This window comes from Oncorhynchus masou, chromosome 29, assembly GCF_036934945.1.
Source record: "Oncorhynchus masou masou isolate Uvic2021 chromosome 29, UVic_Omas_1.1, whole genome shotgun sequence".
In the NCBI taxonomy this organism is placed as follows: Eukaryota; Metazoa; Chordata; class Actinopteri; order Salmoniformes; family Salmonidae; genus Oncorhynchus; species Oncorhynchus masou.
In genome coordinates, this window is record NC_088240.1 from 18562744 (window position 1) to 18589625 (window position 26882).

At 41.0% G+C, this 26882-nt stretch overlaps 1 long non-coding RNA gene across 1 annotated transcript; it reads right to left on the reverse strand.

The window, feature by feature from the left end:
• Nucleotides 1-12184: 12184 nt before the first annotated feature.
• On the reverse strand, nucleotides 12185-14059 carry LOC135519115 (uncharacterized). The gene is made up of 3 exons (XR_010452274.1): nucleotides 13972-14059; nucleotides 13725-13767; nucleotides 12185-12620 (listed from the first exon to the last, which is right to left on the reverse strand). It is a non-coding gene; the product is annotated as an uncharacterized LOC135519115 (long non-coding RNA).
• Nucleotides 14060-26882: the final 12823 nt, after the last annotated feature.

Genomic DNA, 26882 nt, shown 5'->3' on the forward strand with positions numbered 1-26882 from the left:
ACATTTCATTGTGAGGAATTCTAAATCAGGTGAACAGAAGGACTTGATTTCCTGTATGTTGTTGTGACCACACCACGTCTCGTTAACCATAAAGCATACGCCCCCGCCCCTCTTCTTACCAGAAAGATGTTTGTTTCTGTCGGCGCGATGCGTGGAGAAACCAGCTGGCTGCACCGACTCCGATAGCGTCTCTCGAGTGAGCCATGTTTCCGTGAAGCAAAGAACGTTACAGTCTCTGATGTCCCTCTGGAATGCTACCCTTGCTCGGATTTCATCAACCTTGTTGTCAAGAGACTGGACATTGGCGAGAAGTATGCTAGGGAGTGGTGCGCGATGTGCCCTTCTCCGGAGTCTGACCAGAAGACCGTTTCGTTTCCCTCTTTTACGAAGTCATTTTTTTGGGTCGCCGGCTGGGATCCATTCCGTTGTCCTGGGTGAAAGGCAGAACACAGGATCCGCTTTGCGAAAGTCATATTCTTGGTCGTACTGATGGTGAGTTGACGCTGCTCTTATATTCAGTAGTTCTTCTCGACTGTATGTAATGAAACCTAAGATGACCTGGGGTACCAGTGTAAGAAATAACACTTAAAAAAAACTGCATAGTTTCCTAGGAACGCGAAGCGAGGCGGCCATCTCTGTCGGATAGACCCAGTTTCTGCTGAAACTCATCAGTCTGTTCTTGTTCTGAGAAATTAAGGCAATTCCATGCGAGAAATTGGCAAGAAACTGAAGATCACGTACAACGCTGTGTACTACTCCCTTCACAGAACAGCTCAAACTCTCTCTAACTTGAATAGAAAGAGGAGTGGGAGGCCCCGGTACACAACTGAGCAAGAGGACAAGTACATTAGTGTCTAGTTTGAGAAACAGACGCCTCACAGGTCCTCAACTGGCAGCTTCATTAAATAGTACCCGCAAAACACCAGTCTCAATGTCAACAGTGAAGAGCCGACTCCGTGATGCTGGCCTACGAGGCAGAGTTACTCTGTCCAGTGCCTGTGTTCTGCCCATCTTAATCTTTTATATTTATTGGCCAGTCTGAGACATGGCTTTTTTTTGCAACTCTGCCTCGGATGCCAGCATCCCAGAGTCGCCTCTTCACTGTTTGACGTTGAGACTGGTGTTTTGCAGGTACTATTTAATGAAGCTGCCTGAACTGTCTGCATCTGGGTCTTTTCCTGAGCCGTAATAGTATGAACTGGCCATGATAGACCCAGCAAACTTGGACCAGCTCCGCAACACTCTCTGCTCCCAAGGAGTCACCATTGGAAGGCACGAGGAGTTGCTTTTTTGTGTCATGGAAGGATTCCAGACTCTGGCAGAATGCCATGACTGTAGGTTGAATACTTTGCTGGAGCAATTCCGCGGGTTGTCGACTAGGCAGTCTACCATGACCACAGCCCTTCAGTAACCCGGCTGTCAGCAGCTTGTCTCTCCCTGCCACCCCTGCTTTCCGAGAACTCTGTTTACCTGACCCTGAATGTTTCGTGAGAGGGTCCGAAAACTGTTGGGCGTTTCTCTCATCTTCGAGCTGCAGCCCTCCACCTCCCCCTCGGACCGCTCAAAGTTAGCGTACCTCATCACGCTGATTTCAGGGAGGGCTCTCGGCAGGGCTAGGAAACTGTGGAAACAACAGTCTACCATGTGCTTCAGTTTGGAGGAGTTTGTGGCAGAGGTGAAGAATGTTTACAATGCTCCGTTGTCCGGTAGAGAGGTTGCCCGGAAGTTACTCCACTCCCGCAGTGTGGCAGACCTGGAACCCGGAATCCCTGTTTGACACGTTCCTGCACGGTTATCGGAGGAAGTTAAGGACGAGCTCATCACCTTGACCATCCTGATTGATGGGCGGATACGGGAACATAGGAAGGAGAGGAAGTCCAATTCCGTACCCCCTTGCATGCCCAAGGATTCCACTTCGCCACCGAGGCATCCCGGAATTCCCTGACGTCTACGTGTCCAAGAGAATCTGAGGCTACCCGAGTGTCTCCAAAGTCTGCCGATTGGCCTCTTCCCGAGCCGATGCAACTAGGCAGAGCTAGGTTGTCTCCTGATGAACGTTTACGCAGGCTTAACACAAAGAGTTGGCTGTATTGCAGAACTATTGGTGATTTCGTGTCTACCTGTCCACTAAAAGACTATGCTCTAGTGGCCCATAGGGAGAACTTTCCGTCTCCCCTTACTCGCACCCCTCTCCATTCCATCCTGCTGTGGGGGAACCAGTAAAAATCTCTCCGGGTACTCATCGACTCTGGGGCCAATGAGAGTTTTATGGACACTACCCTTGTGTCAGAACTGGACATCCCCACTCAGCCCCTCTCCATTCCCATAGATGATAGAGTGCTGGAATGACGCTCTATTGGCAGGGTCACCCACAATTACCACTCCTGTCAACCTGCAAGTGTCAGGGAACAGCGAGGCTATACCGTTCATGCTGATTAAGTCTCCTCAGGTTCCTGTGGTATTGGGATTCTGTTGGCTCCAGCTACACAATCCCCTCATCGACTGGACTGCTGGTGCTATCATTGACTGGAGCCCGTTCTGCCACGCCCTTTGCCTGAAGTCGTGCAGGCTGCCCCGGGATGCCTTCCTGTGGGCTCGGAAGTATCCTTGGACTTCTCCGCCATTCCCGCGGAGTAGCAGAACCTCCGGGAGGTTTCCAGTAAGGCCAGGGCCACTTCATTTCCAACGCATTGACCCTATGACTGCGGGATCAATCTTCTCCCGGGCACCACACCACCCCGGGGACAACTGTATACGCTGTCGTGTCCAGAAACCAAGTCTATGGAGACTTTCATAGAGGACTGTCTGGCTGCAGGGTGTATCCGTCATTCTTCCTCCACTGCCAGCGCAGTGTTCTTCTATGTGGAGGAGGGACAAAACCCTACGCCCGTGCATCGATGACCGGGGCCTCAATGACATCATTGAGGCTACCCGCTACCACTCATCGCCTCGGCCTTCGAGCCGCTCCAGGGGGCCACCATTTTCTCCAATTTGGACCTGTGGAACCATCTGGTGTGGATACGGGAAGGGGACGAGTAGAAGACAGCCTTCAACATGGCCAGCGGACACAAGGAATATCTAGTTATTGGTCTGACCATTTGGTCTGACCAACGCTTCAGCTGTGTTCCAGGCCCAGTTAACGATGTTCTCCGTGACATGTTGAACCGGTTCATGTTCGTCTACCTCAACGACATCCTTCTCTTCTCCCGCTCCATATCCTACAGGTCCTCCAGCGCCTCCTGGAGAACTAGCTTTTGGTGAAAAGTGAAAATTCCATCACTCCACCATGTTCCTTAGTTACATTATCGCTGCAGGTAATGTGCAGATGGATCCCGGAAAGGTGAGAGTGTTGGTGGAATGGTACCTATGAACCTACGTCTAGAGTGCAGCTGCAGCTCTTCCTTGGTTTTGCCCATTTCTATCGCTGTTTTTCCGGGTGTTACAGCACCCTGGCTTCCCCCCTTTCTTCACTCACCTCTTCCAAGGTTCCATTCACGTGGTCCCCAGCTGCTGACTGAGCATTCCTGGACCTCAAGCACTGATTCACCACAGCTCCCATATTAGTCCATCCCGATCCATCCCGTCAGTTCGTGGTGGAGGCTGACGTTTCAAATGTCGGAGTGGGAGCTGTCCTGTCCCACCGTTCGGCACTGGACCTTAAGCTGCATCCCTGCGCCTTCTTCTCCCGTCGTCTTAATGCCACAGAGAGGAATTACGATATGGGGAATCGTGAGCTTCTCGCGGTGAAAGTGGCTTTGGGGGAGTGGAGGCACTGTTTGGGGGGAACATCCTTTCGTTGTGTGGATGGATCACAAGAACCTGGAATATCTCCACACCACCAAGCGTCGCAATTCCAGGCAAGCTCAGTGGGCCCTTCTTTTCATCCGGTTCCACTTCTCCCTCTCCTACTGCACAGGATCCTAGAATGTCAAGCCGGATGCGCTTTCACACCGCTATAGCCCCGCGGCTACACCCTTTGATCCCGAGACCATCCTTCCTTCCTCGTGTGTGGCGGCGGCACTCATCTAGAGTATTGAGAACCAGGTCCGTGAGGTGCAGCGTTCCCATCAGGTTATCAGGGGGCCCTAGTCCTGGAGGGGGCTCACTCCCCCAGGCTTGCCTGCCACCCGGGTTCTCGTCGGACCCTGTCCTTTGTGTGACAGAAGTACGAAAAACACCCTGTTAGGCTTGACGAAACAAAACGAACTGGCAACAAACAAACAAAGTACACGGGTATAAATGCACAGTGGATAATGGGGAAGATGGGTGACACCTGGAGGGGGGGTGGAGACAAGCACAAAGACAGGTGAAACAGATCAGGGTGTGACATGACGTCCCATTTAGGCCAGAAAAGGGAGACCCGGTCCAAGAAGCCCAGTTATAAAACACTCCATATATACAGTACCAGGCAAAGTTTGGACACACCTACACAGTCAAGGGTTTTCTTTATTTTTTACATTGTAAAATAATAGCAATCCAGGAAGTTGAGAGAATGCCAAGCATGTGCAAAGCTGTCATCAAGGTAAAGGGTGGCTACTTTGAAGACTCTTTGTTTCACACTTTTTTGGTTACTACATGATTCCGTATGTGTTATTTCATATTTTGGATGCCTTCACTATTATTCTACAATGTAGAAAATAGCAAAAATAGAGAAAAACCATGGAGAGTAGGCGTGTCCAAACTTTTGACTGGTACTGTAATTCCACAGTACAGTGCAGACATAGCAAAAACATAACTAGATATATCACAAAATACCATCAACATTAAACACTTGTGCCGTTTATGTCTCATATTCAGTCATGAAATCAACATGTGTTGACAGAATATGGAAATAAAACCCAACTTCCCACTACAAACTAAAAAGAGTGCAGGTACCTATGAACAGCAAATTTAAGGTTACAAAACTATTGGTAGGAAGCTTCTCTATAGACACAGCATGGGAGAGGCAGTCAGTTGAAACTCTGATACATAGATAGGATAGGGTTAATTAATACATTAGGCCTTGTGTGTTGAACCTCTGTGCTATTGAAAAACAGGGCAGACAGACACTATCTTTGTCCTGAATGAATGAGGATATGTATTCTACAGCTGGTATGTACTCAATGTGGGAAAAATCCATCACGCATCATAATTCCTTTAGGGTTTTCTTTCTCACCGGTCTATTTTTGTATATGATTTCTGCTGTGGTTGGAACAACAAGATGACATGAACATCAGAAGGCCACTCAGCCCACAATAATATATTTATTTTTAGGCAGATGAAATTCTGGCAGAAAATAAATGGTGGCGGACAGAAGTTCCAGCGACAGAGGGGTGATACAGAGGCTTAACAAAATATATTTCATAAATACTATAAAAAGAATTATCACGAAAAATAAATCAGATAACTGACATTGAAGCTGTCTTCTTTTTCTCAAAGAAGTCACTGTTTACAAGCCTCTGCCCTCTACACCAGATTCAGAACTGAATGATAGTAGCTAAGCCTCCAGCCAGGTTCCTAACTTGATTATTATGCTGTTACTCTGAGAACTGGACCAATGCAATCTAATATGGACTAGTGGCTGTGATGGAAAGTCCCGTGATGTAATCACTTTGGTAAAGGCAGAGATCAGTAGATCATGGGAATGCCTCAACCTCACTCACATGGTTTTATTTCTGTGAAGAATTCAGCTGTGTCCCTCTGCTCACTACTTTCTTTGTAAACAAAGGAGAGAGAAGGCAAGAGCAGTTGTACTGCTGTAAATAATGATAACTATTGATGCTTTTTTGATTAGTGATCCATTTACCAAGTGCAGGAAATGTAACGAAGTTCAATTTGAACATGCATTCAAAAACAATGTTTATTTATCAATTTGACACCTGCACCAACTCTTTCCCAGGCCTCTCTATACCACATTGTCTTTCTCCCATCATGGTGTGACCAGTGGCCTTAAGTTGTCATTCTGCAGTGAGCATAGCGAGAGGTTTGGTCAGCGAATTCAGTGAGTTCTGCTGATTTGTCATCCAACTTGGTCATTGTGTTCATTAACTGATCGTCTTTGGTTTGCAGCATGTTGAGTAGATTGTTACTTCTAGTAACGTTCAACACAACTACATGCATGTTGTCACTTTGCACGCTCCTATTTGTAGATAACTTGTCAGATTTAGCTAGTTTAGTGTGGATTTCGTCATTTTTAGTTGGACTAAATCGAGTTGTTCCTGTAGAAGACAATTGTATTGAAGAGTTTGTACTCGTTCATCGTCATAAGTTTTTGCAATTACTTTAAATTGTTCAGTTTTCGACCGCAATTCATTGGTTAACAGAATGTTTTCCTCATCTGCTTTTGTCAATAGTTGTCAGCTGTGCACTGTGCTATTGGACTGAAGCCAACGTCTGATGGCGATACATCAGGGTTAACCTTTCAAGCTAGCGGAACACCTTGACAACATTCCGCTGAAAAGGCAGCTCGCAAAATTCAACAATATTTGTTTTAAATATGTCACTTTCACACATTAACAAGTCCAATACAGCAAATGAAAGATAAACATCTCGTTAATCTACCCATCATGTCCGATTTAAAAAATGCTTTACAGCTAAAGCACAACATATGATTGTTAGATCACCGTCAAGTTGGAAAAAAACACCTCCTTTACCTTCTAAAGAAAGCAATGGTGCATTTTCCCATCAGAGTTACGTTTGCATCAAATTGACTTGTTGCAGATAAAAGTCTGTGCGTAAATAAAAAATAACTTGCAGTTAAAATCCCATGTACCAAGAAAAAAAGTGAAATTTCCATCGCATCTTTTACTCAAGATGGTTTTGTCACAAAAAAATGCTTTACTCGCGTAAAAATGTTGATTGGAAACCTGGTTAACTTCTTGCGTCGAGCAATCCCGGATCCGGGATCCTATTTATAGCCTCAAGCTCATTAGCATAACGCAACGTTAACTATTCATGAAAATCGCAAATGAAATGAAATAAATATATTTGCTCCCAAGCTTAGACTTTTGTTAACAACACTGTCATCTCAGATTTTCAAAATATGCTTTTCAACCATAGCTAAACAAGCATTTGTGTAAGAGTATTGATAGCTAGCATAGCTATAAGCCTAGAATTCAGCCAGCAACATTTTCACAAAAACAAGAAAAGCATTCAAATAAAATCATTTACCTTTGAAGAACTTCAGATGTTTTCAATGAGGAGACTCTCAGTTAGATAGCAAATGTTCAGTTTTTAAAAAAAATATTATTTGTGTAGGACACATCGCTCCGTTTTGTTCACGTTTGGCGATGAAAAAAACCTGTATCCAGTTATAGCCTCAAGCTCATTAGCATAACGTAACGTTAACTACTTATGAAAATCGCAAATGAAATGATATCCATAATATCGACTGAAACACGGCAAACGCTGTTTAGAATCAATCCTCAAGGTGTTTTTCACATATCTCTTCATTGATATATCGTTCGTGGAAGTCTACTTTCTCCTCTGAATCCCATGGAAAAATACTTGCAGCTGAAGATGACGCACCAATTTCGACGGAGGACACCGGGCGGACACCTGGCAAATGTAGTCTCTTATGGTCAATCTTCCAATGATATGCCCACAAATACTTCACAATGTTTTAGACACCTTGGGGAAACGGCAGAAATTGTGGGCTCATTCCTGTCACATTCACAGCCATATAAGGAGACATTGGAAAACAGAGCTTCAAAAATTTAGCTCATTTCCTGTTTGAAGTTTCATCTTGGTTTCGCCTGTAGCATCAGTTCTGGGGCACTCACAGATAATATCTTTGCAGTTTTGGAAACGTCAGAGTGTTTTCTTTCCAAAGCTATCAATTATATGCATAGTCGAGCATCTTTTTGTGACAAAATATTGCGCTTAAAACGGGCACGTTTTTTTATCCAATAATGAAATAGCGCCCCCATAGATTCAAGAGGTTAATGTGGTTGAACGTATGCAAGCCTACAGGAGACTTTTGAAGTAGCCTAATCAGATTTAACCATTGCGACTGGTTGTTTTAATGCCACATATGAAAGGTAATGTATTTGTTAAATGATAAATATGAAGACTATACTGAAGCGTTAGGTCCTAGGTGCATGAGGAATAGTGGCTTGGATTGGAGAGGAGGTAGAACGCGTGTTAAACTCCTGAATAACTGGGAAAGCCGGGAGCATATTTGGCCACATTATAGGGAGACTTGGGAGAATGATGATCTTCAAAAAACAGCACATTCAGTATTAGATTTGAAATACAGCCAGACCGCACTGCTACTGTGCCTTTTTAGACCCAGAACTGATCCTAATGGAATGAGACCTTCAAGTCACAGGGCTTTTGCGCTATTATTCAAATAACATTTTCACTGCAGCTTGGAATAGAATTTTTAACTCACTTGAAAACAATAATGCAATTATTCATTTCATTGTGGTGTTGTAGGGTAGTCTAGTCTATAATTGTATTGTACCGAAACAAGATCAATACGGGAGCTTTTTGACCTGGCCTCCCCACTTCCTATCAGCTAATCATATTTGTTCTTGTGGATTCATTTTGAGAATTGATGCCGTTTTGAATGCTTTGTGTGGTATGATTGCTAGTTTAGGTTGCAGATCTGGACAAATTATCCACCTACCACTATTGCCACTATGAATGGTGGATAGAGGGCAGGATAGGCAGCTAGACTGGTAGACTATATTGAGCTGAGGTATAGTAAAAGTTTGTAGTGTATAAGGGAAGTACCAAAACACCTTTGGACTACCACTCCCCCCCCATTACATTTCGAGCTGTCACTAAAGTTTTCTACAGGATGTGAAATGGCTCACATCAGGTGTGTCTTTTACAACAGTGTTTTTTATATTTTGGCAAATGTGACACAGACAACAACACAGAGTTACACATGGAGTAAACAATAAACAAGCCAATAACACAAACAAATCAATGACACAGTAGAAAAAAGAAAGTCTATATACAGTGTGTGCAAAAGGCATGAGGAGGTAGGCAATAAATAGGCCATAGGAGAGAATAGTTACAATTTAGCAGATTAACTCTGGAGTGATCCATGAGCAGATGATGATGTGCAAGTTGAGATATTGGTGTGCAAAAGAGCAGAAAAGTAAATAAATAAAAACAGTATGGGGATGAGGAAGATAGATTGGGTTGGCTATTTACAGATGGACTATGTACAGCTGCAGCGATCAGATAACTGCTCAGATAGTTGATGTTTAAAGTTGGTGAGGGAAATAAGTCTTCAACCAGTGATTTTTGCAATTCATTCCAGTCATTGGCAGCAGAGAGCTGGAAGGAAAGACGGCCAAATGAGGTGTTGGCTTTGGGGATGATCAGTGAGATATACCTGCTGGAACATGTGCTACGGGTGGTTGTTGTTATCGTGACCAGTGAACTGAGATAAGGCGGAGCTTTACCTAGCATAGACTTATAGATGACCTGGAGCCAGTGGGTCTGGCGACGAATATGTAGCAAGGGCCAGCCGACTAGAGCATACAGGTCGCAGTGGTGGGTGATATAAGGTGATTTGGTAACAAAAAGGATGGCACTGTGACAGATTGCATCCAGTTTGCTGAGTAGAGTGTTGGAAGCTATTTTGTAGATGACATCACCAAAGTCGAAGATCGGTAGGATAGTTAGTTTTACTAGGGTAAGTTTGAGGGCGTGAGTGAAGGAGGCTTTGTTGCGAAATAGAAAGCCGATTCTAGATTTGATTTTTGATTGGAGATATTTAATATGCGTCTGGAAGGAGAGTTTGCAGTCTAGCCAGACACACAGGTATTTATTGTTGTCCACATATTCTATGTTGGAACCATCCAGGGTGGTGATGCTAGTTGGGGTTGGGGTTGGGGTTGGTTAGTCAGACAAAAATTGTACTGAAATGTGCAGCCCCAGTTACTCCCCAACCCTGTAATAAACATCAGCTGTTATCTATTTTTCCAGTAGTGCAACTGCTCCTTCGTGTTGAAAACAATTGCTGAACTGAGGAATGAAACGGCTGAACACTTCACAGATATAAATTTCACATGGATTGACGATGGATAGATGAAGCAGGTACGGGGAGTCAAACATTGAATAAATAACGGACATGGAAGGAGACAGGAACAGCGTCAGCAAAGTAATAATGCAGACAACAAAATGAATGCAGCAGTGGGGAACAGAGCAGGGAACTGACAAATATAGGGGAGGAAATGAACAGGTGATGAGTGAGTCCAGGTGAGTCCAATATCACTGATGCGCGTGATGAGGGAAGGCAGGTGTGCGTAATGGATGGCAGGAGTACGTGATGCAGGGCAACCTGGCGTCCTCAAGCGCCAAGGGGGGAGAAGAGTGGGAGCAGTCTTGACAATAAAGACGTGTGGGTTGAAGAACTCCAATTTCAGCAGTTCCCATAGGGATCATGCCTGGGTTCTTTCCAGTGACAGCCTCTCGGCCACTAGTCTATAGTTACATTGTCTGTTCTCAGTGTAACTGCATATTAATCATGTTAGGAGTCTGGGCAGAGGCAGTGTTCTACATCTGATGTAGAGGGCAGAGGATGCAAACAGTAACTTCTTTGTTTATTATTACCATGTCTGATGTTTTTCTTGTGATATTTGGTAAAACATTCCTCAGCCTCTCAGTATCACGCCTTTGTCACTGGTTGCACTTCCCAGAGAGGGAAACATCTCCATTGAACAGAGCCAGGTCTAAAGAAACATGGTATGAAGAAAAGGTAGCCTATTTCAGAAGAACAGAATAGCATATTCTGAGTTGTCCTTGTGTTAAATAAAATGACTGAACTGAGGAATTACACAGAGGAATGCTTCACAGCCATAAAGCTTTGTGGGTTGGGTTGAAGCACTCCAATGTCAGCCACTCCCAAAAGGATCATGCCTTGGTACTTTCAGTGTAATAGGATGCAATCAAGTTAGGAGTCTCGGCAGAGGCAGTGTTCTACATCTGATGTAGAGGGTGGAGGATGTAAACAGTAACTTCTTTGAGGGGAGGATTTTCGTTGTTGTTGTTATTACAGTGTCTGATGTACTGTATTTTTCTCGTGATATTTTGTTAATACTTTCTCAGCCTCTCAGTATTACACCTCTGTCACTGTTAGCACATCCCAGAGAGGGAATCCCCCCATATCCATGGAACAGAGTCAGGTGGTGGTCAAACGTCTTGGCTAGGGCAGTCATGAAATTGTGTCAGCCCATGATTGTCATGCAAATAACTGCTGGCCTCACTGTAATTGACCATTTAGTAAAATAAACATGTTTAGCATCTCCTGGCTTCCACGCATATCCTACAAGCCACTGATGCAGACCTTTGGATGCAGACCTTTGGAACATCTACATTTTACAAGTATAATAAATCCATTTAATATAGCCCACACTATCACAATATATCCATGATTTAATTTCGACAGGTATTAAGAAACATGATATGAAGAAAACGTAGCAGAGAGATTAAAGTAGACGGCACACGTCAAAGTAATTGATTTATGACCCTACGTCATGATGAAGTGTGCATGTCCAAATATGGGCCCCCGGCCCCGTCCAGTCTGTTCCTGTGGTCACGTGTTAGAGGGTGTGTGTTATTTCATATCTATATGGCATCCTTTGAAGTAGTCATGGTGATTGATGTCTAGGGGCCTGGTTGAACTGGGGGGTTTGAGTGTTTGAACTTTTGGACCGTGTATGTCCCCCAAGCCAGTTTTATTGCCCTTATGGTTGTTATCTGATGAAATAGGAATGTGTGTGTGTGTGTGTGTGTGTGTGCGTGTGCGTGTGCGCGTGCGTGCTATGAACAAGGTCCCTTGGCATTGTGTCCATTTCAAGCTTTAAACAAATATTAAACAGCCATCTAAATAATGTTTCTCAGCCTAGTTTCCTATTTAGTTCTCTTTATATGTACAGGCACAGAGCTTCCAGATGGCTCCAGCCTAAGGATTTTCAGTGCTTGTACACCTGGGGAGATTAGAACCCCAAAGAAAAGATCCTAAAGGTACTTTCAGATTCAGGTTCATCATGACAGCCGCTTTATGAAAGGCCTTTACTTATGGCTAAACAGCTTCTACACATCTTATTAATTAATGCTGTGGGATGAAATTAGGTGTTTCTAGGAGGTCTTAAACAAATCTACAGTGAAACAAACATGTACACTTTACACACATATTTATTGACTTTTAAAAAGACCACAGTAACATGACAGAATTTGTGCAAATGCAACGAAATCTGCTAGTGGATATTAAATGTACAACAGTAGTATTCTGTAACAAGCAATACGTGTTAAACATGTGTCACAGGCAAACCTCTTTATGAAAGGCCTTTAACTATGGCTAAACAGTTTTCTACACATCTTATTAATTAATGATGTGGGCATACCCAGAATGTACATGCAGAACGGTTGATCTACACGGGGAGGGAAAACTTACGGATTCAGGTTTATCATGACAGCCTCTTTATGAAAGGCCTTTACTTATGGCTAAACAGCTTCTACACAGCTGATTAATTAATGATGTGGGCATACCCAGAATGTACATGCAGAACGGTTGATCTACACAGGGAGGGAAAACTTACAGAGATATGATGGAGTGGGCAAGCGTCTTTGAGTTGGTGAATTGGAAACGGATAATGGTCAGGGCTAACCGGACCCTTTATCTGTAAGAAATAGTAAACATTTTGGAATTATAACGTGTTAAAATGTAGATACTAAATATTTTGAATTAAATCACTGGTTTTAAAAATGTATCTCACGTTTTAACGATAGGGGAAGAGGTAATTTCATATTTCGGTTTAGGAGGGTTATTAACTTTATGGAAAACAATATTCACACTATGTGGATTATAAACAGGTACATACATAGAGAGCCAACACATCAAGATCTATTAGGGATGAGTGGGGATTCATAGTACAACCGGAGGCTTCTGAACATGCAATACGTGTTAAATATGTTTTACATACATCCACGACTGAATGGTTTCACAAACTACCTTTAAAGGTTTTGTAAGAAAGTTGTAACAGGCCCCATTCAACAGTCTAGAGATGAACCTAGAGACACCAAAAAACATCACCGCTTAGAGCAGCTTGGAGAATATTACCCATGTAAGTGGGGAGCAAAAGAGCGGATTTAACCAACTCTGTACAAACCCCGACAGGGGGTATGATAACTCTGACGCGTACGTCTAATGATTATTGCAGATGTTTACAACTGAGGGAGTTGACAGTAGGTCAATGAGATGTATAAAGGAAAATTGACATAACGGATCTCAAAGACCAACAGCCTACTTAATAATATAGAATGCAGGGGTGTGTACTGAACATGTAACCATTATAAAACAAAAAAATGTCTCGAAACACCCCCTAGTTAGGGACAGAACGTGGAGCATATACTTTAACCCTATGTTACCACAGCTTTAGCGCAAACCCACAGCCCCGAATATTTAGCTGCCAGGACAGATTAAAAAAGAGATGTGAATAAGTGAATCCCTCCTAATAGATATTTATGAAGGCTACTGGACATAGGTGATTGGGAAGCGACTGTTAGACGTAGATTCTCAGAAGCAATTTATAGTCTTTCCTACAGTGGTATGTTATAAAGTTTGTAATAATGTACAACTGTAGGCCTCCAATGTTTTTACATAAAAACACTAATGATGCATGTTTAAATAGTAGTACAATATGGTAATTAATTCTAACATGTCTTTAAAAAGTTAGTACTATATATTTTGGTTTTAAATCAATGGTTTTAAAACAGTATCTCACCCTTTAACGATGGGAAAATGTCCTTTCCAGCCATCACCCCGGTCTGTCACGAAGAAAAAAGACACGGAAAATCAGGGTGCGTGCGTGAGTGGGCGGTACAACTGTAGGCCTCCAATGTTTTTACATAAAACACTAATGATGCATGTTTAAATAGTAGTACAATTTGGTCATTAATTCTAACACGTCTTTAAAATGTTTGTACTAAATATTTTGGAATTAAAGCACTGGCATTAAAAATGTATCTCACCCCTTTAACGATAGGAAAATGTCCTTTCCCGACATCACCCCGGTCTGTCACGAAGAAAAAAGACACGGAAAATCAGGGTGCTTGCATGAGTGTGCGTGTGACGGAGCAGCAGGAGTGTGTGTGTGTGCGTTTCAAAAACAAAGGGTGTGTGTTCAACAGGGGGCCCAAGCATGGACCCCCATTCTATCTGTAGAGAATCCTTTGAAACCAAGGTTTGCACTATCAGGAATATGTCATGTCCAGATATCTGCCGACCGCCCGGGGTTAAACACTGATATCTAATCAACGCCCTGTACCCCAACAAACCTGTTGCAGACAGAATGGCTCTTTGAATTCAACGCCTTCTCTCAACCAAACATACAGGGGGGTTGCAATCAGGATATCTCCCGAAACTCATTCCGTACTTTCGCAAGCTAGATACAGAAAGTGGAGCATCTATTTTTAACACTGTTAGCACATCTTTAGCGCAAACCCACAGGCCCTGAATATTTAGCTGCCCGGACAGATTAAAAAATATATATTCTGAATAAGAGAATCGCTCCTAATGGATATTTCTGAAGGCTACTGGACATAAGTGATTGGGAAGCGACTGTTAGACGTAGATTCTCAGAAGAAAACTGCGCCCTGTCCTTTAGGTAGCCCTTCACGATCACACCATTTTAGGCGTAAATCCAAATAATCACATACCCAAGAATATTTATATATTACAAAAAGAAAAGTGTGCACTCTGAACGACTTCGTAAGACACCAGGCAGCAGTCCCAGGACAGATAACATAGTCTGTGAAGCCCTCCTAATGGATATTTCGGGAGCTGAGTAAGTGAAAATTTTATTTTAAGTGTTGTTTGAATATTATTATGATATTATTGTAATATTAAACACGAGTTATTTGTGTTTTAAACAGGGGGACAACGATTTATTTTTTTATTTTTAGGTATGATGGACAACTGACACAACGGGTGACTTGGATGCATTAGGGACTCTGAACGACATCGGAGGAACCGATGAAACAGACAGTATTCTGTCTTTTTGTATGAAAGGTTTTCCAAACACTCCAAGAACAGAGAATTTAAACGTCCCGACAACTCCCCCCGGGAACCTCAACCCACTCGCTACACATTCCATGCTCCAACAACCAACGCACAACTGTGGACCAAGTGCATTGCGCAGAATCACCATAGGTATTAATTCTAGGCATTTACATGTATGTTTTTTAAAATGAAGACTATTTATACAATGAAACAATGTTTTTTTATTCACACTGTTCGTAAACAATAACTTCTGCCCTCTTACGGTCTACTTGACCCGCTTATTGATTAGAAAGTATGATTAGAAACCAAGGCTGTGGAATATATTCTCTATCACAGGCTATGAAAAAGACAAAAGCTAGGACATTGACTCCTGAGTGTTGAACTTATGCCCACTCTACAACAACCCAGGTTGTTATATGCCCCTGAGGATCATCTACGAACGTTGGAACATCTACAACTATTGAAGATGCAAAAAGGGGTTTTCAGAAATACATTTGGTTTGCAGATATGTATTATTATAAAAATAATATTACATTATTATCATAATCTTTAGGATTATTATGTTACATGTGAGACATAACCAGAAATGTCAACGTAGACAATTTACAAGGATGTGTTTACCAGGCGGTGATGAAAACACTTTAAAGGAGCTCTAATTCAAACATGCAGGGATATATATATATATATGATACGATTACCCACTTTAAAACTGTTGCTGCAAAATCACTTCTCAATGTGTGTACATTTCAAGCTTTCAACAACAATAAACCAACCAGCTCAATAATGTTTCTCAGACTTACACACTGTAGAGTTTTCCTAGTTAGTAAAGAAACAACCACGAAGCCAAAACACAAAAAGTTGTAATATAATCTGTATACAAGTCATTCAATACGGAAAACAGGTACATTTTGATTGATCAAGAATTCCCAATAGGTTTGTGTCATGCCCCTACCATAGTTTGCTATGTATGTTTATAGGTTTTGTTTGGTATGGGTGTGATCTGAGTGGGCATTCTATGCTGTATGTCTAGTTTGTCTTTGTCTGTGTTTGGGGCCTGATATGGTTTTCAATCAGAGGCCGGTGTTAGTCGTTGTCTCTGATCGGGAACCATATTTAGGTAGCCTGTGTTGTCATTGTTGGGTGATTATCTATGTTAGGTGCTTGGGTCAGCACATTTGGTATATAGGGTCACGGTCGTTGTTCATTTATTGGCTTGTTCAGTTTACTTCGTGTTTTCGTCATCGATTAAAACGATGCATTCACACCACGCAGCGCTTTGGTCCACTTCTTATTACCCATGACGATCGTGACATCTTGATCTGATCCTAACCCTATTACGACAGCATATAATGCACAGTCAGACAACCGTATTCCTAATGAGAAATATATTCTAATAAAACAAATGTCTGCATAATGAAAGACATGAAAACTGTATCCAACAAATCTATTTAGATCTGTTTTAAACGTGGATATTGTCAGTAAGATCACTGAGACTAACAATAGACAATAGTTATTGTGGGAGGTTTAGGATTAAAATATATGGGAAGGATCAGGAATGTTAGAGATTTAGTCACTGGGTTTTAGTTTTTACAACTCTTTTATAATCTAAATATATATGTTGTGCAAAGTATTTTGGATTCTCAGTCCACAGAATGGAACACCTATCAATTAACCATGAAAACGGGAGTTACACATGATATACACTATTGTGTTCTATGTTTGTAGGTCTAATAAACAAATATATTGTATACATTGATAATATTGTTTTGTCAGAAATTCAAGCCGTTGATACAGTTGTGTACTCTATCGCCCGCCCTGCTGATCGTGCTCTATCTGAACTACATTATGCATATTATTCTAATGATTTAAGTGTATGTACCTAGTATGTTGTACGAGTATATACGTTAAGCTGACTTAAAAAACATATTTATGCGTAAGTCGCTCTGGATAAGAGCGTCTGCTAAATGACTTAAATGTAAATGTTAGTTAGTTAATTAAGAAGCTGAATATAAAAAGTGTGGCTTCTTACATAGAAATGGGTCAGGCCTCTTGCTCAATAGCACAAAGCAGATCATTCAATCTATGTTCTTACTGGTTCTAGACTATGTTGAAATAATCTAAATGAATGCAGCGACCACTTCATTAAAAACTATAGATGCATTTGACCGTATAGTTAAATCAGCTCTTTGCTCCCCCCTTACATGGGTAATATTCTCCAAGCTGCTCTAAGCGGTGATGTTTTTTGGTGTCTCTAGGTTCATCTCTAGACTGTTGAATGAGGCCTGTTACAACTTTCTTACAAAACCTTTAAAAGTAGTTTGTGAAACCATTCAGTCGTGGATGTATGTAAAACATATTTAACACGTATTGCATGTTACAGAAGCCTCCGGTTGTACTATGAATCCCCACTCATCCCTAATAGATCTTGATGTGTTGGCTCTCTATGTATGTACCTGTTTATAATCCACATAGTGTGAATATTGTTTTCCATAAAGTTAATAACCCCCCTAAACCGAAATATGAAATTACCTCTTCCCCTATCGTTAAAACGTGAGATACATTTTTAAAACCAGTGATTTAATTCAAAATATTTAGTACCTACATTTTATAAAAAAATATTTAGTACCTACATTTTAACATGTTATAATTCCAAAATGTTTACTACTTCTTACAGATAAAGGGTCCGGTTAGCCCTGACCATTATCCGTTTCCAATTCACCAACTCAAAGACGCTTGCCCACTCCATCATATCTCCGTAACTTTTGTCTCCACTCAGTAACTGTTATCTACACATTCTGTTATCTTTGCTCGTCCTGGCTCCCCTTCTAAAACATCTCTCTGCTCACCAACCTTCAAGGTCTCAGCAGTGTGAGGGAGGGCTCTTCTGTCTGCCTTTTCCCCTGTCTGTCTGTAGCTCTGTTTCTCATGTTTCCAAATTTGAACTACATGTCTCACTGTTTGGCTTTATCTAAAATCATTGATTTTTAGAATATGTGTTGCAAAGTGTGGAATAAAACTTTGGTCATGGAAAACAGAGTAAAGCAGAGCAAAGCATTATTATAAACCATCTGGTCCTCTCAGCTACTCCTATCCTGCACCAGGTGGGCATCATGCCACCCTTCACAACAGGGAGAACAAACATACATGGGTCATAGTCAGTCTCATCCTCCCCTGAAAGCATGCTTCAGTATCAGCATCTCCAACTGGAGCATCAAGCAAAGACATCATGCCTGAAACCTTCACCACATCTGTAACAGACTTCTTAAAACACGGTATGATGCAAGCAGCACAACACATCAATAATAAAAATACAAGAATTAGGGTCAGAAATCCAGTAACCACCATACCAGTGCACTTACCAAACCAGGCTCCCAACCAAGAGAACAGTCCAGACTCCTCCACCCCCGCCATGGTCCTCATCTCAGCAGATAGTGCATCAAGCCCATTAAGGGCCTTAGATATACTACCATCTGGACTGTTGTTATTAGGAATATACGTGCAACATTGTTCACCGAACATCTTGCAGACGCCCCCCTGACTGGCAAGAAGCATATCCAAAGCAAGTCTATTCTGTCTGGAAACCCTAGATGTGGCCTCAAGCTGTTCAGACATACCAGTGAGTGCATCAATGGAATAATTCACAAAACGCTGTTGATTATAGTGGCTACCATCAAAACCAGTCTCAGTGCCTAATTGATCAATAGCTGAATAGTCTAACATTAATTACCTGAATGGGATTTTTAACACAGTGGTGGCAGGTTCGGTCCAGGGGTGGTAGAGGAGTGTGTCTGGCCCTGGTTCGTCTGGGACCTCTGGTTTTGGCAGTACCTTAATAGAAAACACACCCATCGTGTCTGTCCCGGTCCTTTGTAGTCCGAGGGTGTAAGTGCCTGCATCAGAGAGCTTAATAGTTTTGATGGTTAGTAGGATTTCATCACCTTTACAAAGTTCAACAGGGCTCCCAGGTTTCCCCCATATCATGGAAAACCTATCCACCTTTGTGGGAACCCCTTTGCTATAAGGACACCCTCTTCTCCAATCCCAGAACTGTCCCAAGTTGGTTTATCATGTAATCCCCATACGGACACCCTCCCCCATTACACAGGTAATGTCACCCGTCTTTTGGCACTCCTGTACACGGGTGTTAAAACCAAACAAAAATATCTCAATTTCTTCCCTGCCCTGTTGGCTCAAAATATGTTATGTTCCCCTATTTATTCTCAATGATAAATATGACTTTCTCTCTGTTACAATACCAAATCACTAATAGCCCATTCAACAACTTCACAGCTAATGTTGTAAAAACAGAATCCTGAACCACCTTCTCATTTGCGGTTCAAACAGTAATTCTAACCCCTCAACCAAACTGCTTCATTTCTAATGAATTTACCTTAAAACTAGTAACTCAATATGACCACATTCATCATTAAAATGACTCTCCCCCGAGGCTGATCAGACCTCAGAAGACAGTCACGATAAGGTCAAAAGGTCATACCATATTAGACATAAAGAACCCTTTTATCCTTACAATAGAAATAGTCACCTGTGTAATTAAAACCCATAAAATAACATCTCATAAGGTTCAATATGTGAGCGTGCCTCTTTAAAATACCTTTGCACTAAAACAAATAGTTCTAACAATTGTTTTATGTGTATATATTTGCAGACCTTTTTCAATTTGGTCGTTTATGGCTGCTCTCTCCCCCAGGTTATAATCCCAGGAAACATCTAAAATTGAGACCCTTTAAACATCCATTTTCCCAGAAGAACACAACACTTCTAACTAGCATTCGCTATGCTAATTCCGATTCAGAAACTCAAAAGTGAACTATAAACTAAACCTAATGATGATTCCCCTTTAACTAAAATCATTAATCATAAGTTTTAAACACCGTCAATGTATGTGTTTACTTGTACATTTCTCAGTGTAAGAAATCCGTAATTTAATCCCCGATATTTAATAAATATGCATTCGCATTCTCCCATGGCTCCTTTAATTGACTTATTTTAGATAACTTCCCTCTGTCCCGGAACAAAGAATTCTACCTACACAGGCCAGAACACAATGTTAAACTAAATTAAATCAAACCCTAAAATTGACCATAACTAGCAAACAAATATACAAACCACTTTTATCAGCTAAAAATAAAAACTATACGAAAACTCACTACTTATAATGCTTCAGATGGCAAAATTACTCAGAGACTCACGTCCACATCTGTTAGTTCCTCAAGAAAAAAACAAAAAACAAACTCCAATTTACCCCTGTTACGCATGTCTACGTTTCAGGGGAAAAGCTAGAATAACCAAATTCAACCTAGCTTACTTCCCGAAATATATGCAGTTATGTTTTTCTATAGAGGTTGCTTTTCAAACTTTAAATACCCTAACATGATTCCACACAATGGAAAGTGCTCAAATTCACTGGTGTTACCAAACAATCAAACCTGGAATCACAACCACCGGACACAGTCACCACGATGTTTTACGATTCAGACATCCAATCTCTCTCTCTCCCATAGCCTAGTTCAATCCAAACAAACGCCACAAATCTTATGATGCCTACCTAACGTATCAGCTAATAGTTTTTAGCATCTTCTCTGACTATCCTGGTGACTTTCAAATTAATGTAACAAAATGTATTTTGTAATTTATATCAACTTCTGAAAAGTTACTCTAAACACTAATTAACAGACAAACAATTTTCTCCGTTACCCCCATTCACAACGTAATTTCTGTGGCGACCAATAGTGCTTCGCTAGTGACATCATCATCAAGCGCTCAATCTTGGCTCAATCCATAACGACTTTCAATGAATTGTAAATAATTGTTGTTCGATTAACCAAACCTAATTTATCACATCTGTTCAAATCCTGAATTATAGTTTACCACCCCAACCAATATCTCTAAATTCGCTAATTTTATAAAAACATTTTGATGGGCATAAATCGTAATTGTCTCTTTGTTATCATTTAGAATCCATTTTGCTCTAAGTAACTGTCTCGCCTTTGACTTAGTATTTTAATTACAACTCTATTCCCAATACGTTATTCACTTGTCTAATTAAAACTCATACTAGCATATGTGAGTGTACACCTTTAAAATACCTTGTCACTGGGAACAGGGAAATCCCCTTAACCCAAATTTTTGCTCATACAACGACACCCAATAATTCTGATAATCCCTTCACATCGTTTGTTTTAAATCTCTTGATGTTTCATATAACTCATTCTGTCTATCTTCAAATTGTCGTCCCAAAATATTTTATACACTGCCATACACTCAAACCACTGTGATAACCCTGCACTGTCCCTTTAAGATAAAACATTTCATTTTTTCCTCGCAAAGAAAACGGAAAACAGATCATGTTTAGAATACATTACTTTTTGTTCGAATTCACTGGCGTTACCAAACCAAAAATCAATACCTAGGAAAACAATCACAACTTTTCACGATTAAACTATTCTTGCCTATTTTATAGTCCAAAGTGTTGCACCATATAGCCCATTGAGTGCCTAGCACTTCCGCTGCAAGCTGTAGCATCTTTTCAGACTATCTTTACGATACTTCTCCTTTTTAAAAGAAATGTATTTGGAACTTTTGGCCGCTTTTGAAAAGTAACTCTAAGCTATAATGCACGCATTTTCCCTCGAAATGCCACAACCCCTTTTCTCTGTTTAATTTTGAGGGACGTTGATCAACATGAAACGTCATCACACATCTGCCTGCCTTTGTAAAATATATATTCCCTATTCAGATTGCGTTCAGTTTTAAATTCTAATCATCAAAGTAAAACCAACCCAACTTCTCAACTTACCATACTCTAACATTTAAACGTACCATGTTTTGTGCTAAATTTATCATATGTCAGTCGATTCATGAATAGCTATAACGTCCGGATAGCACGAAATTGAATCGTATCTCTCCGTTATTCCCTACATTTAACTTTAGGTGACTTTCTCTTCTATGATCCATTTATTTAAATACGACTCCCATCTCAATACATTATTCCCCCAGATCATTATGGGCAAAATAGCGTATTACCTCAATTGTCTCGCCATATTTTTAATGCCTTTTTTTTTCAATACGACTCCCCTCTCAATATATTATTATTATAATTGTCCGTAGTCGCAAAACTTCTACACCGGGAATTCCCAGAAAATCGTCCTAATTTAAAACCCTTCCTGGCTATTCGTAATATCACCTTCCATTAATTTTCTTTGTTCTCCTATAACGGTAATCTCCCGCTAGTTTCCGACACTTCTTTTGAGGAATTTCTAAACAATCCTTACCGTTACTTAGCTATGGTATTTAATCACTTATCTATGCCTTTCTATATTTAATTTTAATTATATGTGCGTGTACTTCTATAAATTTGTAATTTACCGTTACTTAGTTACTTTTAGTCATTTTCTGTCTGACTATGTGTGTGTCCCTTTAAAAATAATCAGTATGTATTTTTCTTCCTGTGAACCACGTCCATAGAAGACTTTTGATCTGACATCACATTTCACCCATAGGATATTCTTTTTGGGACTTTCAACGTTAATGTCTCCATCTCACTACTCTAGACTAAGTTAACCTCTTTTATGGAAATCTTATCAATAGCTTTGACTTCTGAATCAGATATTAGGTCTTACCATACAACTATAAGCCCAGGGTTTGTAAATCCCTAGTTAATATCTTATTTTCCGGTTGTGTCATAGGACTTTTAAAGAACGCTAATAATCATTATCTCATGCCACTAATTGTTAGACTTCCCTCTCGCATGGAACTTTCCTGTCTATAGATATGGCTTTTATCTCATCTCTTTAGATTTAGGTTCCCTCTCCTCCTCATTTGGATATTTTCCGTAGTATTAGTTGAATCGGAACGGTGATCAATACTGCCACTATTCAAATGACCAATCCAGTTATCTTGCGCATTCTTGCCGTCTCTCTACGCCCAGTATTTGTACAAGCTCACCGTCCTATCTCCCAGTACCTATTTAATATCCCTTCTTAATCTCGGGCGGATGTACCTCTCATGATTAAGTTTAGTTTATTTACGGTAGTGCACATTACCACAGGTTATTTTCGAACCTGCTTCCGTGTATATCGGTTCTACAAAACCCATTGTATGATGATCATACACCCCTGTGGGAATAGCAAAGCTCCCCTTGTTGATGAATTCTTAACATTTTAGAACATCAATCACAGAACTCAAATCCCCCCAAAATCGAGAATAAAGGCTACTTTACCTGGCTGCCGGCTGGGAAAGCATTGTTCATTTGAATCTAGTCTCCTTCTCTGTCCTCTATGATAATACGCAGGCCTGTTTTAATTTTAACCTCAATTCAGAGGTCAGGTCTTTAGTAAAAACGAGTCAGAACTCGTTTCGTGCACGATTTTCAGTGTACTATCTCCAGATAACAGGGAGGGGTATTTAGATCCGGCTCGAAGGACCAAATTGTTAGTGGAATTTCTAAATTCCCGTATGTTTTGTAGCCAAAACCAAATTCGCACTCATTTCTAATTCATTAATGATTTGTAAGTTCATTAATTATACATGAAGTAGATCGAGACCAGTCTTAAGAGCCAAAAGTAACAGCGTTTATTTCAAGAGAGTACTAACCCCATACACATATTTCCACAGGTTATAAACTGAAAATGACATCATCAGTTTCCCACACTCTCTCGGATTCTCACAATAGCCCAATGTTTTTAGGTCCGGAGATGTTTTCTACTCCCCTCATAAACCAGACATTCCAATCTGTCTAAAAGATATCTTCTCCTCCACAAATGGTACATCAAGGACCATTCTTATCTGTCAGAAAAGATATGTCATCTCTCTCCCTTAAACTTCCCGAGAGGTACAGACAATTAATTCGTTTTGCTTACATTTTCAGTAACAGCTTAACCAAGAGCCCATACATAATATAATCAGAATAAATGGTTCTAATTGAAATGTATACATTATTAATCATTTGAACTATAATTTCCTCCAACAGGTATACAACTGGGTGGGGCCATACACGTTCCGGGGTATACGCATTTGAAGCGACTCTTAGGGGCATCAGATCATTTAATCCGCAGACTTGTTCTTCCAACGCATATCCGGGTAGACTTGAAGCACTCAGGGCCTGTTCAATTTGACACAGAGCGAGTCTTATTTTAAGGCATTCTCTCATCCTTAGCTCTGGAGAAAAACTCTCGGGTTCTGCCCTATAAAAGGGTTTGGACAAGCTGTCTGTGAATATCTTAACCGTAGATTCCTCAGGTCGGAATAGGTAAGAAATATGCCCCTCACTCGTACACAAAAATCCTTTAAAACATTCTTGAGCCTCACGCAAAACATCCTCCAGGCTTTTGTCATTGGATTCATGACATGAGCTGCAGAGCACCTCCAGAATTGGCCTTGGAGACATATTTTCTATGTTTAATATTCTGGCCTTTATTTAAAAAAATCGCAGGCCTTGTTCTGGATATTTAGAATGCATATGCCACAGCCAATACCCCAGGACATTCCTGCTTCGTCAGATAACAACCATAAGGGCAATAAAACTGGGGTGGGGGACATACACGGTCCAAAAGTTCAAACACTCAAACCCCCCAGTTCAACCAGGCCCCTAGACATCAATCACCATGACTACTTCAAAGGATGTCATATAGATATGAAATAACACACACCCTCTAACACGTGACCACAGGAACAGACTGGACGGGGCCGGGGGCCCATATTTGGACATGCACACGTCATCATGACATAGGGTAAATCAATTACTTTGATTTACTTTAATCTCTCTCTCTCGTAGCCTATTTCAGAAGAACAGAATAGCATATTCTGAGTTGTCCTTATGTTACGCCCTGATCTGGCTATATGTATGTATGACTGTGGGCTACACTAGTTCATTTAGCAGACAAGATTTGTTTAGAATTCCATGGTATTATTTTATATTATTTTAAAATATGAAGAATAGAATTGAACATAAAATATAAAGGATATTATCCCCACATGATTTCTGGGGGAGTGCGTACATGCAGCTAATCTGTGTTGAGCAATGAACCAAGAAACAGGTCCTCCTACAGTATCTGCGTAGTTTATGTTATTTATGCAACTTTACTTATGTTACAAACATTAGGCTATATGTTTAGATTCGTAATACATTCTAAGGCAGCGTGATGATTTGAAAAAAGTAGCTTGAAAGGCCTAAGCTCTGCTGTGTTTCTTCTGCTCTGTTTCTCTTATTCACAATTTGACAAGCACTTGATACTATTATCACCAATCAGACTCTTCTTAATTTAACGTGGTCTTTACACATAGCCTACTAATATAAGTGTGGAATAATTTTTTATTGAGAATGTCCCACACAAAAAAAAACATGTAATCCGTAGCCTGCACTCGAATAGTGTGTGTTACATTTATAATAGTAAGGTTAGGGGAAGCTAAGCTTTCCCTACAGTAAATTGAATTACTGTTTAGCTATAATTAGCTTCCTCCTGTCTATACAGAAATAAATAAAATAGTACAAAATAGTCTACAAAAGCATGTTTTGGTCACCGGATCATTAGCTTCTTTAAAAAAAAGCTGTGGATTGTTTTAAATCTCATTGCTTGCAGTCGGAAGGAAAGTCAGCGTGTGCAATTTGGATAGATTTGGTGTCACCCAGTCTCTCATTTATGATGTACTATTTGTCCAAATTAGCACAATGTTTTTATGTACAAATAGCAAAACTCTCAAGGCATCAAACTTCATCAATGCCACGCCCCTTCTGAATCCTTAACTCGATGCTCTCGGAGTTTGTGCTATTAGTACAAATAAATATAACTGCTTATTTGGACGTAGCTCGCTGGCTATTTTAAAGAGAAAGTGAGGTAAATTATCGGATAAGAAATGACCAATAATCTAGGAGTTTCTGTATTTGAATCAGTTATGTGTATTGCTTCATCATCTTGTATATTACTGGAAGTGATCTTTATTTGTTCTGGCCAACATCGTTGTTGCTTTTTGGTTCCCGGAGTGTGTAAAATTACGCCTTTTTAAAATCTACTCGCTGTTGTTATCATTTATGTAAAAAGACAATACATAATATCAATTGTGTAAGCACATGGAACTACTAGCAATTTATTTATTTATTTCAGACTCATGATTTAAGTGGCTCGCTGTGAGTGACGGACTGTGAAACTCAATCTCCCATGATTCCGTAGTACCTTAACTGACCATATAATTCATCAAAAGACAGTACTGTGCAGCCGTCTTCATCGACCTTGCCAAGGCTTTCGACTCTGTCAATCACCATATTCTTATCGGCAGACTCAGTAGCCTCGGTTTTTCGGATGACTGCCTTGCCTGGTTCACCAATTACTTTGTAGACAGAGTTCAGTGTGTCAAATCGGAGGGCATGCTGTCCGGTCCTCTGGCAGTCTCTATGGGGGTGCCACAGGGTTCAATTCTCGGGCCGACTCTTTTCTCTGTATATATCAATGATGTTGCTCTTGCTGAGGGCGATTCCCTGATCCACCTCTACGCAGACGACACCATTCTATATACTTTCGGCCCGTCATTGGACACTGTGCTATCTAACCTCCAAACGAGCTTCAATGCCATACAACACTCCTTCCGTGGCCTCCAACTGCTCTTAAACGCTAGTAAAACCAAATGCATGCTTTTCAACCGAACGCTGCCTGCACCCGCTTGCCCGACTAGCATCACCACACTGGATGGTTCCGACCTTGAATATGTGGACACCTATAAGTACCTAGGTGTCTGGCTAGACTGCTAACTCTCCTTCCAGACCCATATCAAACATCTCCAATCAAAAATCAAATCAAGAGTCGGCTTTCTATTCCGTAACAAAGCCTCCTTCACTCACGCTGCCAAGCTTACCCTAGTAAAACTGACT